The following is a 10,217-nucleotide window of genomic DNA, read 5'->3' on the forward strand; positions in this document are numbered from 1 at the left end:
ATGTTAAAAGCTTTTTTTGAAGACGAGAGTGACGTAGTATTCAAGAATATACGTTATTTATTGCTGGTTTCTTACACCGATGAACGCAAAAATATATTCAAAATTCTCCAATGTAATAGGGGGGTTTCTGCGCACGATGAAGAAAGGTCGACGCCTTGATTGGCTTAGGGTGTTTTGATCGGCAATCAGTCTGCTCAAGTTGAAGAAAGGTCACGGAACTTGATTGGCTCAAGTATTTTGCGGCATTTAAGTCATGGTGATGCAGCAAATTTGTAACCCATAGACAACTTAATTTTCTTCCTATATTCATTAATTCCAAAAGCAATTCACGTTGTTTGTCTGTAACAATCACTACCGGTACCCATTGATAACGTGTGCCCGCAACATTTAACAGGCATTTTAACTGCGCAGCACAATGCGGAGGTAATTGCAAGAGTCAGACTGATATAAGCTGGTTATAATGTCGGAATTGTATAGAAGGGAATTTAATAATCTTGGTCTGCTACGATAACCACTATAAACGTATGTGGGAAGAATTAAACAAACAAGCGGTTGTGAAGACTAAGGACTGAAAGGGAATAATCAGGAAACATTCTTGCGAAGTGACTATAGTTTTTGAAGATGTATATGTTGTTTGTAAACTGCGGTTATAAATGTTACATAACACCGTATGTTTACAGACAAAAGGTACACGAAACGAAAGGTAGGAGTAAGTTATTTAGTGAGACCAGGGAGTTGTTTGGAAACAACGTTATTAGGGAGTACTCCCTGGTGAGACGACAACCGACAATGATGAGAAGTGAGAAACTAAGATTATTTTGGAATAAAGTGAAGGGGTGTGGGAGGACATACAGTCAGAGGGGCGGATCCCCCCCCCCCCTGACGGACTTAAATGGACTGCTGGCGCCCTTTTCAGCTTTTTACCACTTTTTACTTATTCGCGATGGCTTTTTTATTGCGCTCTCAAATACCTATTGACATTTGTCACATTTTGTAGGTGTAATTTTCTGACAAAATGACGATGACACCTATTTATTCTTCGTTTATCTGCAAATTAGCAAGGCCCGGAAAGGTTATTTCCGGCGATCTTTTAAAAAAATCTGTACGCTCCGCGCCAACCTGTGGTGGCGGGCGCTCCGCTTAGATAGGGTCGAAAGCGCCCCTACAAATCATTCTCGCCCCCTGACTAATATAGCTCCACCGCTGGTGGGGGGGGGGGTGGAGGACACTCTTAATAAGACACATACATATATTCATTGACTTTCAAACCATGTAAGATGGCACGCATATTCCAACTTTATGTGTATCTCAAGATGTCTGGGATCTTTGAATAAACAGCTGAGAATTTGAATAACCATGCTGCTGCGACGGGTTTAAACAAAACCTTTAGAAGGGCCTTCAACAAGAAAATAATTATGTAAATTTACACAAATAAATGCGACGTATACAGCCCACAATTTAAAGGGGTTTGATGATTCCTTTATTTTACAATATCTGTATGAATATAGGTTGTCGTTCCTGAAATAATGGAGTGGAAGTATTTTATATAGAGGTGACTGATTATATGAACTGAGATTCTTCGATTCGGTCAAATTTGCCCATGCCTTTATCCAATGCCTTTGTCACGTTTACCCAAAACATTCGGCATACATGAAACGAAAGAGAGATATTACCCAGGGTTGGAGTCGAGTCCACCTAACCCGAATCCGAGTCAAGTCCGAGTCCGACTGTATTGTTGAGCCTCTTTTGTGAACCAGGCATTGTGGGAGGGGTGCTTCCCATACCAACCTATAGCTGAGACCATGTAGATTGGACTGTTACACAATAAAGCACAGGCCTTAGGGACCATACTCAGGCTATGTATATAAAAGTATAAAAAGTAAAAGGAAGGGGAAGGAAGGCACAGAACCAACGGGCATATTTAAGCACGGGGCGGGGTTCCACCGAGACCAACTTTAAGTGAGGCCCACCGGTTGACCTAACCTTTATGGAAAGTGACATGTATGATGGTATAGGTTTGGATGAAAATTACACAATGTGTTACTTTCGCCCATGAGGTTGGACAGAAGTGGGGCTCGGGGAACATATACGTCACCCCAACTTTCCCCAAAATATGACAAAAGTGCCCTTTTCAATAAAGTTCTATATAAAATATGCCCCTCAACTTGATCCCACTTTCTCAAACTGATCCTATGCCTCTGATTTTACTAGTATAAACCATGCACTAATTACCACAATATATGAAACACTTAACCTTTCCTTTCCCCCCACTGTATCTCGCAGCAAAAGTTGTAAAAGTTAAGTGATTGTCATTGAGTACATACAATATGACGGGCTGTGAGCATGTATGGATGCTACATAACATTGATTAATTTATCATAAAATACAGCCTGGGAAGTCGCACAGTATACTGATATGCAACTTTCTAGCATAACTGCACTACATGTGTAGAACATTGTAGAACACAAGGAGACAGTAGCATATAGAGTACCCTGTGTTGTCATTCTAGCTATAGTACAACCACTGGGAGCTCTTCTAATATCCTAATAATATAACTTGTACAACATTCTATAGTCCCATAGTGTGCTATACTGGTAGGCTTTATATAGTTAGCTAATACTATAGTTTCATAAAGTGTTAATTAGGGCCTATACGGAAGGGCTTTGTATACCCCAAGCTTTGTGATGAGTACAATATACAAACTTACTGACCCGATTCCCTCCCCTGCGTGTTAATCGTGCACCCGTCCCCCTCCACCCCCCCCCCCCCAACCAGAAATCAGGAAGATATATATACCACATGATACTTTTTAAGAAAAAGTCACCCAGGAAAGAACCTGGGCACGGAAACCAAACTAGACTGATCCGCTCTCAGCCCCAGTCCCCTTGCATCGGGACTGTGACTGTGTGATCATCGTCAGGTGTGTATCACCATTCCCTAAAAGAACAGATACTACACATGATCTTAGCCAAAAGGCCGAGAAGCGATATATACCACATGTTGTGAGTGAATACATAAGTCCCGACTGATATGTATAGATAATTACTCTACAATTAACTTTATATAGAGAGCCTGACAGGCCAGCTGCAACCATGCACTGACCTATAGCTGTGATGTTAGAGATAATTTGTCCACAGCTGATCAGTGCAGCTAGAAGTATATATGCAGCAAGAACTTGAAGCTGTAACTAAGCCTTGTTCACTATACAGTAGTCTACATGGCTTAATTGCCGTTCAAATTTGTGGACACTTAGGATGCCAAATAATAGTTTATCCCCTCATCAGAGCTCTGTTCACTATACAGTAGTCTACATGGCTTAATTGCCGTTCAAATTTGTGGACACGTAGGATGCCATATAATAGTTTACCCCCTCCTCAGAGCTCATGATAACTTTATGGTTTGAATAGGATGCTTTGACGAGCCTCACTGACAATAGGGCCTCACGGTTCATTTTTTTGTATTTTGCAAGGTTTGCAATCATCAATTTAAGTAACTTGTAATACCAAAGCCATGGTGCGAATTCAAGCTCTTGGCACTTGACGGAAGCTTTCTGTAATCTCCTCTTATACTTCCAGACCCAGCAAACCAACTTCTCTTAATTAGCTCTTATTGTAGAATAAATAATGAAGGAGTGTTTAACACAACTATGGGTCACACAACAGTGCACTGTGTTTTAGCTTGACTGTTGTACTTGTAATAGATTGAAAATCCTAATCACACAAAACTAGCCATGCAGTATATCTTCTGATTGTCACATTATCAAAGTTTTGCTGGTGGACTCAGTCGGACTGGACTAGCTCGGCTTCAAGTCCGAGTCTGACCCAAGTCCGGGTCCAAAAAAAGTGGACTCGAGTCCCCAGTTCGGATTCGATGCCTCGTACCCTGCTATTTCCCTCATTTATTCAATACCGGCGATAAGCAATGTTACGAATGTTCTTTGCATGATTTAGAATTGTATGATCCAGATGGAATGCTCGCATCCGTCGGATCGTTAAACCTTTCTCCCGTGGTACTAGGCAGAATAGGCAATGAGGTTGTATGGTCTTTAATTTGAGAGAACAACTCATTGATTATTGTTTATCGAATACCGATATTTTGAGAATGGCTTGCCTTTTATTTAGAAAGCTCCTCATGGAAGTAAAAATGTATGAAACCCTTTGAGAGAATCCATCGTCCTGATGTAATGAATGTCGAGGAGGGTCGAACCGACAGTAAGTTTCAAGATAAGGGTGGCGATCCTTTCCGACATTGTATTAACATTGCTTCTGCATGTAACGTGGTTTTTAGAAGAAAATAAACTTCTTGCAGCCTAACTCTATTGCCGTATCTAAACCCAAACAAGAAAAAATAATTCATAAACAGCATACAGTGTTTAACTTATAATCCGGAGTCGCGTGGTTTATATAAAACACGTTCAGGGGAATGTAGTATAGGCGAGTATATTGGGTATAGATGGGTACGCAGCAGAAGTTTTTGGGTGTATTTGACACGGTTGTTTATCGTGTTTCGACGCATGAGGATACCATGCATATGCAGCCCCTTTACGGTGAATCGCTGGTGAAAGTAAGCATGCACACTCAGAAAGTAAGGCACTTCTATGAGCATGCATGTAGTGATGATGGATTTGTTGAAATTTGGTAACATGTATGGTACGGTTTGAAAGGAAACTTAGAGGAATTGAAGCAGGAGCCTATGCAACTGCCTAGAAATTTTGTGCCACCTCATCCGAGGTGGAACGAATGGCATCAAACTATTACAACCTGCAGTAAGGGGGAATGAACCGATATCAAGTATAGCAGATTTTAGTTCGCCGTGCCCTTAAACAAATAAGGATTTGCACGCACGTATATGGATGGCGTTCCATACGCACGTAGAATCACTGAGCATTGAGAGATGTACGTGGGTGACTCTGAAAGTACAAAAGGCAATACAATTGAGCTTTGAAAAGTTCTGATGTGAAAGTTGTATTGCATTTTGAGAATATGTCTCAATATGACCAAGGTACGCAATTGGGGGAGGGGGGGGGGATTGTTTACCGAATACATCAATACATTTTTAAAATTAAACAAAAAGTCTCAAACTAGCCCGAGTGATGTAAAACCGTTGAAGATAAAGCAAAGTATTTGGCCGAATACGCATCCATTGACATTCAATAAGATCCAGATAAGATCGAAAAAAAAACTCCTGGACTTCGTGCAATCGCTACGTTAATGTTGAATATAGTGTCTGGAGGGGATTCTGGCAACACACGCGGGCACATAACACTGACTAAAATTGTTTAGAATCACGTCACACAGGTTTCGTTACGACCAGTGGCGTAGCTATGGGGGGCGTGGGGCGACAGCCCCCCCCCAAGGGCGTAGGAACCGGGGGCTGGGGGCGCCAGCCCCCCAGTGAAAATGTGGAGGGGTGGAAATATCATTCCGCCCCCCCCGGTTCGCAGGTCAGAAAACCCCTTTTTCATTTCCAAATGAGAAAAAAAATCTCATTTGGAGCACCAAATTGCATCTAAGGCCAGTTGAAAATACAAAATTAAGTTTACAAAATGGAGTGGGTGTTGAAGTGTGCTTTATTGCACTAAATTGCATCTGAGGCCACCTGGAAATGCAAAAAATTCCAAGGGAGGGGGACACCCCCTCCCCTTAGACCCCTCCCCCAGGCCGTCCATCAGTCTTCAGCCCCCCCCCACTCAAAAGTACCTTCCTACGCCACTGCCCCCCCCCATGGAAGCTTGGCGCCCCAGTCGTCCCCCTCCCACTGGGATTTTGGGTGTCGGAAAAAATTACATGTGCGAAAAATATATCATTGGTCTGAGTGGTTTCGAATCTCCATGATGACCACTCATGAACGACCCTTCGACCGCGGACCGGCAGTAGGCTATGGTTGCTGAAAAACCTGACGTGACATAGCGCATAGGCCGAGAAGACATCTACAGTAGTCGCACTGTACTGAAAACGCATGTTAACGACCGTCGAATTATATAATTCCTGCTCTAATAAATACAGGCGCGTAGCCAGGGAGGGGTCGAAGGGGGAGACCGCCCCCCCCCCTCTTTGAGCATATTTTTTTTTGTAGGTTTTTATGATATCGATAGTAATTTCAAAATAGAAACTGCTTAGAGGCAACTTGCAATGCCTGGGAAGTGCCATATCCAGCGATCTGGAGACATTTTCGGCCCAAATTTTCTGGTGTTCTTCGCGCCAAGTCATGGTGGCGCGACGCTTATAGTTTCCTATTCCGATTCTGCGGCTCTGATAATTTGCCATACAGGTTCGCCCCTCCCTTCGAAAATCCCTCGCTATACGCGCCTGAATAATACTAATACAAATAGCCAACCAAGATCTTGTAAGCTGTGCACATTAACTGATCAAACAAGCTAATGAGCTATACTATACCCTTATAGAAAGGTGGTTTCCAGGTACTGTAATGCCAAAGAAGATATTAAAAGGTAAAACAAATGCTGACATCATACAGGTTTCTCATATCATTGCTCGTGTCATTGCGTCGATACACGGTTACATTTTCAATCGGGTTTTCACTGCTGGGACGTGCCCTGGTGCTCTTAAAACCGCTAAAAAAAAACAAAATTGCAAGACAATACTACAGCTGAGAACTACCGGCCAATCAGTCTATAACCCTAATAATATTTCAGACGCAAGCTTTGATGTCAGTTTTACATAAAGGTAGGTCATTTCAGTATGTTACTTGCCTGAAAGCCCAGTCAATCTTTTTTTATTTTCCATGCGCAATTTGCAGATTTGTCGAAAAATGTCAATGCCGGCGGTGTCAAACTCACAAAGATATTGGTATTTCAAAGTAACTTATCAGACTGTTTTTTCTTTCTATTTCACTAAACTATTTAATGACCATATCAAGACATGGGATCTCAAAATAAAGGATGTTGAGAAAAAGCAGCTTACAAGGCCTGGGAAGTGTCATTTCCGACGATCTAGAAGGCCTTTTTAGCTAAATTTTTTTGTACGCTGCGCGCCAACTCATGGTGGCGCTCCGCTTAGATAGTAACAAGACGCCCTCCCAGGAAATGGTCAAGCCTCCCCCCCCAGCGCCCCCCACTGAAAAAAATCCTGGCTACGCTATTGGTTACGACCCCTTGTTGAATGATGTAACGAATGTTAAATATATTTGTTTTACCAATGACGAAATTGTTGACTGCCAATACTCTAAAAAGAATGACTTAGTAATGCCCAATAACAGACTAACCGTTGTCATTACATGCGTTTATGACATATCATGCCCGCGAGTGAAGCTCTCCTTACAGTTACTTGAATACTTGCAGATTGTACCTGCTTTGACACCGACAGTTTGATTTACATTTGGATAACTGCAGAAAATATCCCCCATTGGATGACTATTAAGGTCAATTACCGAACAAGGTTCGGTTTCTTCCGAAAGAAACGTGTTTCCTCTGGACGAATGGAAGAAACTGAAAAAAGGGATGTATAGATTCACCCGGGGGAAATTTTGGCTTAGAATGCCTCCCAGATCGCTGGAAAAGGCACTTCCCAGGCCTTGTATAAGTTGCATCTTAGCATTTTCTCTTTTGAAAATACTAGCGATATCATAAAAACATTAAAAAAAAAAATGCTCAAGGGGGAGCGGCTGCCCCCTTCCCCCCCCCTGGCTACGCGCCTGCCCATGACATTCATTGCCTTCCCTCATGCCCCTCCTCAATAGTTCTCCTTAGTCTCTCAAAAGAATACGCCAGGTCAGAATTGCTTTTGATATGTTATAGAGGAACACAATCTAAGCATTCTAGTGAAATTTGCATTCAATTCCTATGTACCGTTTTTGAGATATTGACAGTTGAAGTTATCTGATATTCTAACAAAAGTGAACTTGAAGCAAACAGGTGTGATGTCATAGTTGCACACTGACAAATAATGTTTTGTCTTTTCTTTATTTTTTCGTTCTATTGATTTGACATTGGATTGAATAAGGTTACTAGTTTGTCTAAATTAAAGGAGATGTGAATTTTATGAAATACCAATAACTATGCTACATTCACATTAAGGATGCATCCAATTGTGAAGTATAAAGTTAGACGTACATTTTAAAGGAAAAGCAAACATGTTGGTTTAGAAAGAAGATTATCTCCTGGCAGTAGGCAGGAAGTTGTGGCTAGTAGCTCTATGCTCCAAGACTCGTTGTGGTTTATTAGCTGATTTATTGACAGTTGTATCCGTGCTCTGGGTTACCCCATGATTCAGTTCTGGTTAGTTCTTAGACTTAACATTAATCAGTTAGTACGCAAAATATTCGTGTTAAAACTTAAAGAGTAATTTCTCACTTATTTGAGTTTCTTCAAAGGGCGTAGGAACGGGGGGGGCTGGGGGCGCCAGCCCCCCCCCCCCAGTGAAAAATGTGGAGGGGCGGAAAATCTCATTTGGAGCACCAAATTGCATCTAAGGCCTGGTGAAAATACAAAATTAAGTTTACAAAATGGAGTGGGTGTTGAAGTGCGCTATATTGCACCAAATTGCATCTAAGACTACCTGGAAATGCAAAAAATTCCAATGGGGAGGGGGACACCCCCTCCCCTTAGACCCATCCCCAGGCCGGCCATCAGTCTTCAGCCCCCCCCCCCACTCAAAAGTACCTTCCTACGCCACTGGTTTCTTCAAACGTTAGTGGAAGAAACCTGTTTCTTCCGTCCGGAAAAAAACATGGATCTTGCCTCCTTGGAACTGTAATGTCACAAATTTACTTGTTATGGATTTAATTGTTTTGTTTCTCTGTTGTTTCCGGATTAAGGGGATGAATGGCTTGGCCTATAGACCTAACGTTATATATACAGCTGAATTAGCTCCTTCGCCCCTCTTCAATGGTTATATAGCTGGATATTGCCCAGTTTGAGATACATCCATCTCCATAAAGACAATTTTTAAGAGCAAATTGTTATTTATAATTTCAGTTACATCCTCCGGCATGTGAATCGCAAAGGTTTTATTCAAGCGTTTCCTCTCAGTTTATATGTGACTGTTATACAATACGTTAAAGGCTGATTACTTCTCAAGTAAATTTCACTGAATTGCATCAGTAGGGTGGGGTGGGGGGTGGGGGTAGGGTGATATAGAAGAGTCATCGTTCAATTCCGTTCATCATAGTCCATCTATTTGGTGAAACTGTTCCAATTCCTGCCTTCAACAACTTTCATGTCAGAAACTTTCAAAATGTTAGAAACTTGCAAATTTGACTCTCAAATTTTAACTTCTTTTAAAATGTTTCAACACTTTGGTCAAATAACTTTGCTTCATCTCCACGATACAACAATTGTAACACCTTTGAAAAATAGTCATCAAGCAAGTTATGCAAATATAGCATGATATGTTTTTTACGCTAATCTTGTGAAAGTAACTATTGTGATCATACATATTAGGGCTCCTTATTTCATATCAGTGTTCTTAGACCTAAATCGTCTGGGAACAATTAGTTATATCTCTCATTGTGAAAGAAACAACCAAGTCCAGAAATGTATGCCGTTACTGAACTAAGAGCTGTGCAATCTTCAGATTGAGAACACCACACTTAAATATTATTCTTTCAGTTATAATTTAGAGCATTTAGCACCTAGACAGTCTTGTAGCCTAACTTTCCTAAAACTGAAAAGTTTTCCCTCTTAAGTCAAAATAGTTCCCCTCCCTTCTGACGGTTTCCATAACACCGTGGATTAAATTATCGCTCGGGATGAGCACTAAAATATCTGTTTATTCATGGATTGTTACTGCCAATACCGGTACGTCAATAGAGACTAAATTTGCAATTTCTTATTTATTGCACTGGCGAAGCTACAATGCGGGTGAAAGCTATAAGACATGCCAGTTATTGTCTGATTTAATAATCATATATATTCGTATTAATACGAGGCTATAGTATGCGGTGTTTGTCCCATATGGCTTGCCATATGGCTTGCAGTGAGGTAGAGGTCAGTGGTATAGCGTCGCAAGCGCTTTGTGTATATTGCGTAATCGCCGGGAATTCCCAAGTAAATTAGTACCCCCATAGTGTGAAAATTCAATTAAAAGAGCTATTAGTAGTAATTATGCAATTAATTTAATGTTTTTATTAATCTGAAAAATATTAACATACATTAATAAATGTTTGGAAGTGAAATATAGGGATATATTAACCATGGACGAAACTACATGTTTGGAGGGTACAGAAATGTAACTTCCATATCATAACCATAGTTCTTTCAT

The 10,217-nt window shown here is 41.1% G+C and overlaps 1 pseudogene; it reads right to left on the minus strand.

Annotated features, from left to right (window-relative positions):
• Positions 1 to 2,893: 2,893 nt before the first annotated feature.
• On the minus strand, positions 2,894 to 2,988 carry LOC139957736 (U2 spliceosomal RNA; annotated as a pseudogene).
• Positions 2,989 to 10,217: the final 7,229 nt, after the last annotated feature.

Source organism: Apostichopus japonicus, chromosome 2, assembly GCF_037975245.1.
Source record: "Apostichopus japonicus isolate 1M-3 chromosome 2, ASM3797524v1, whole genome shotgun sequence".
NCBI lineage: Eukaryota > Metazoa > Echinodermata > Holothuroidea > Aspidochirotida > Stichopodidae > Apostichopus > Apostichopus japonicus.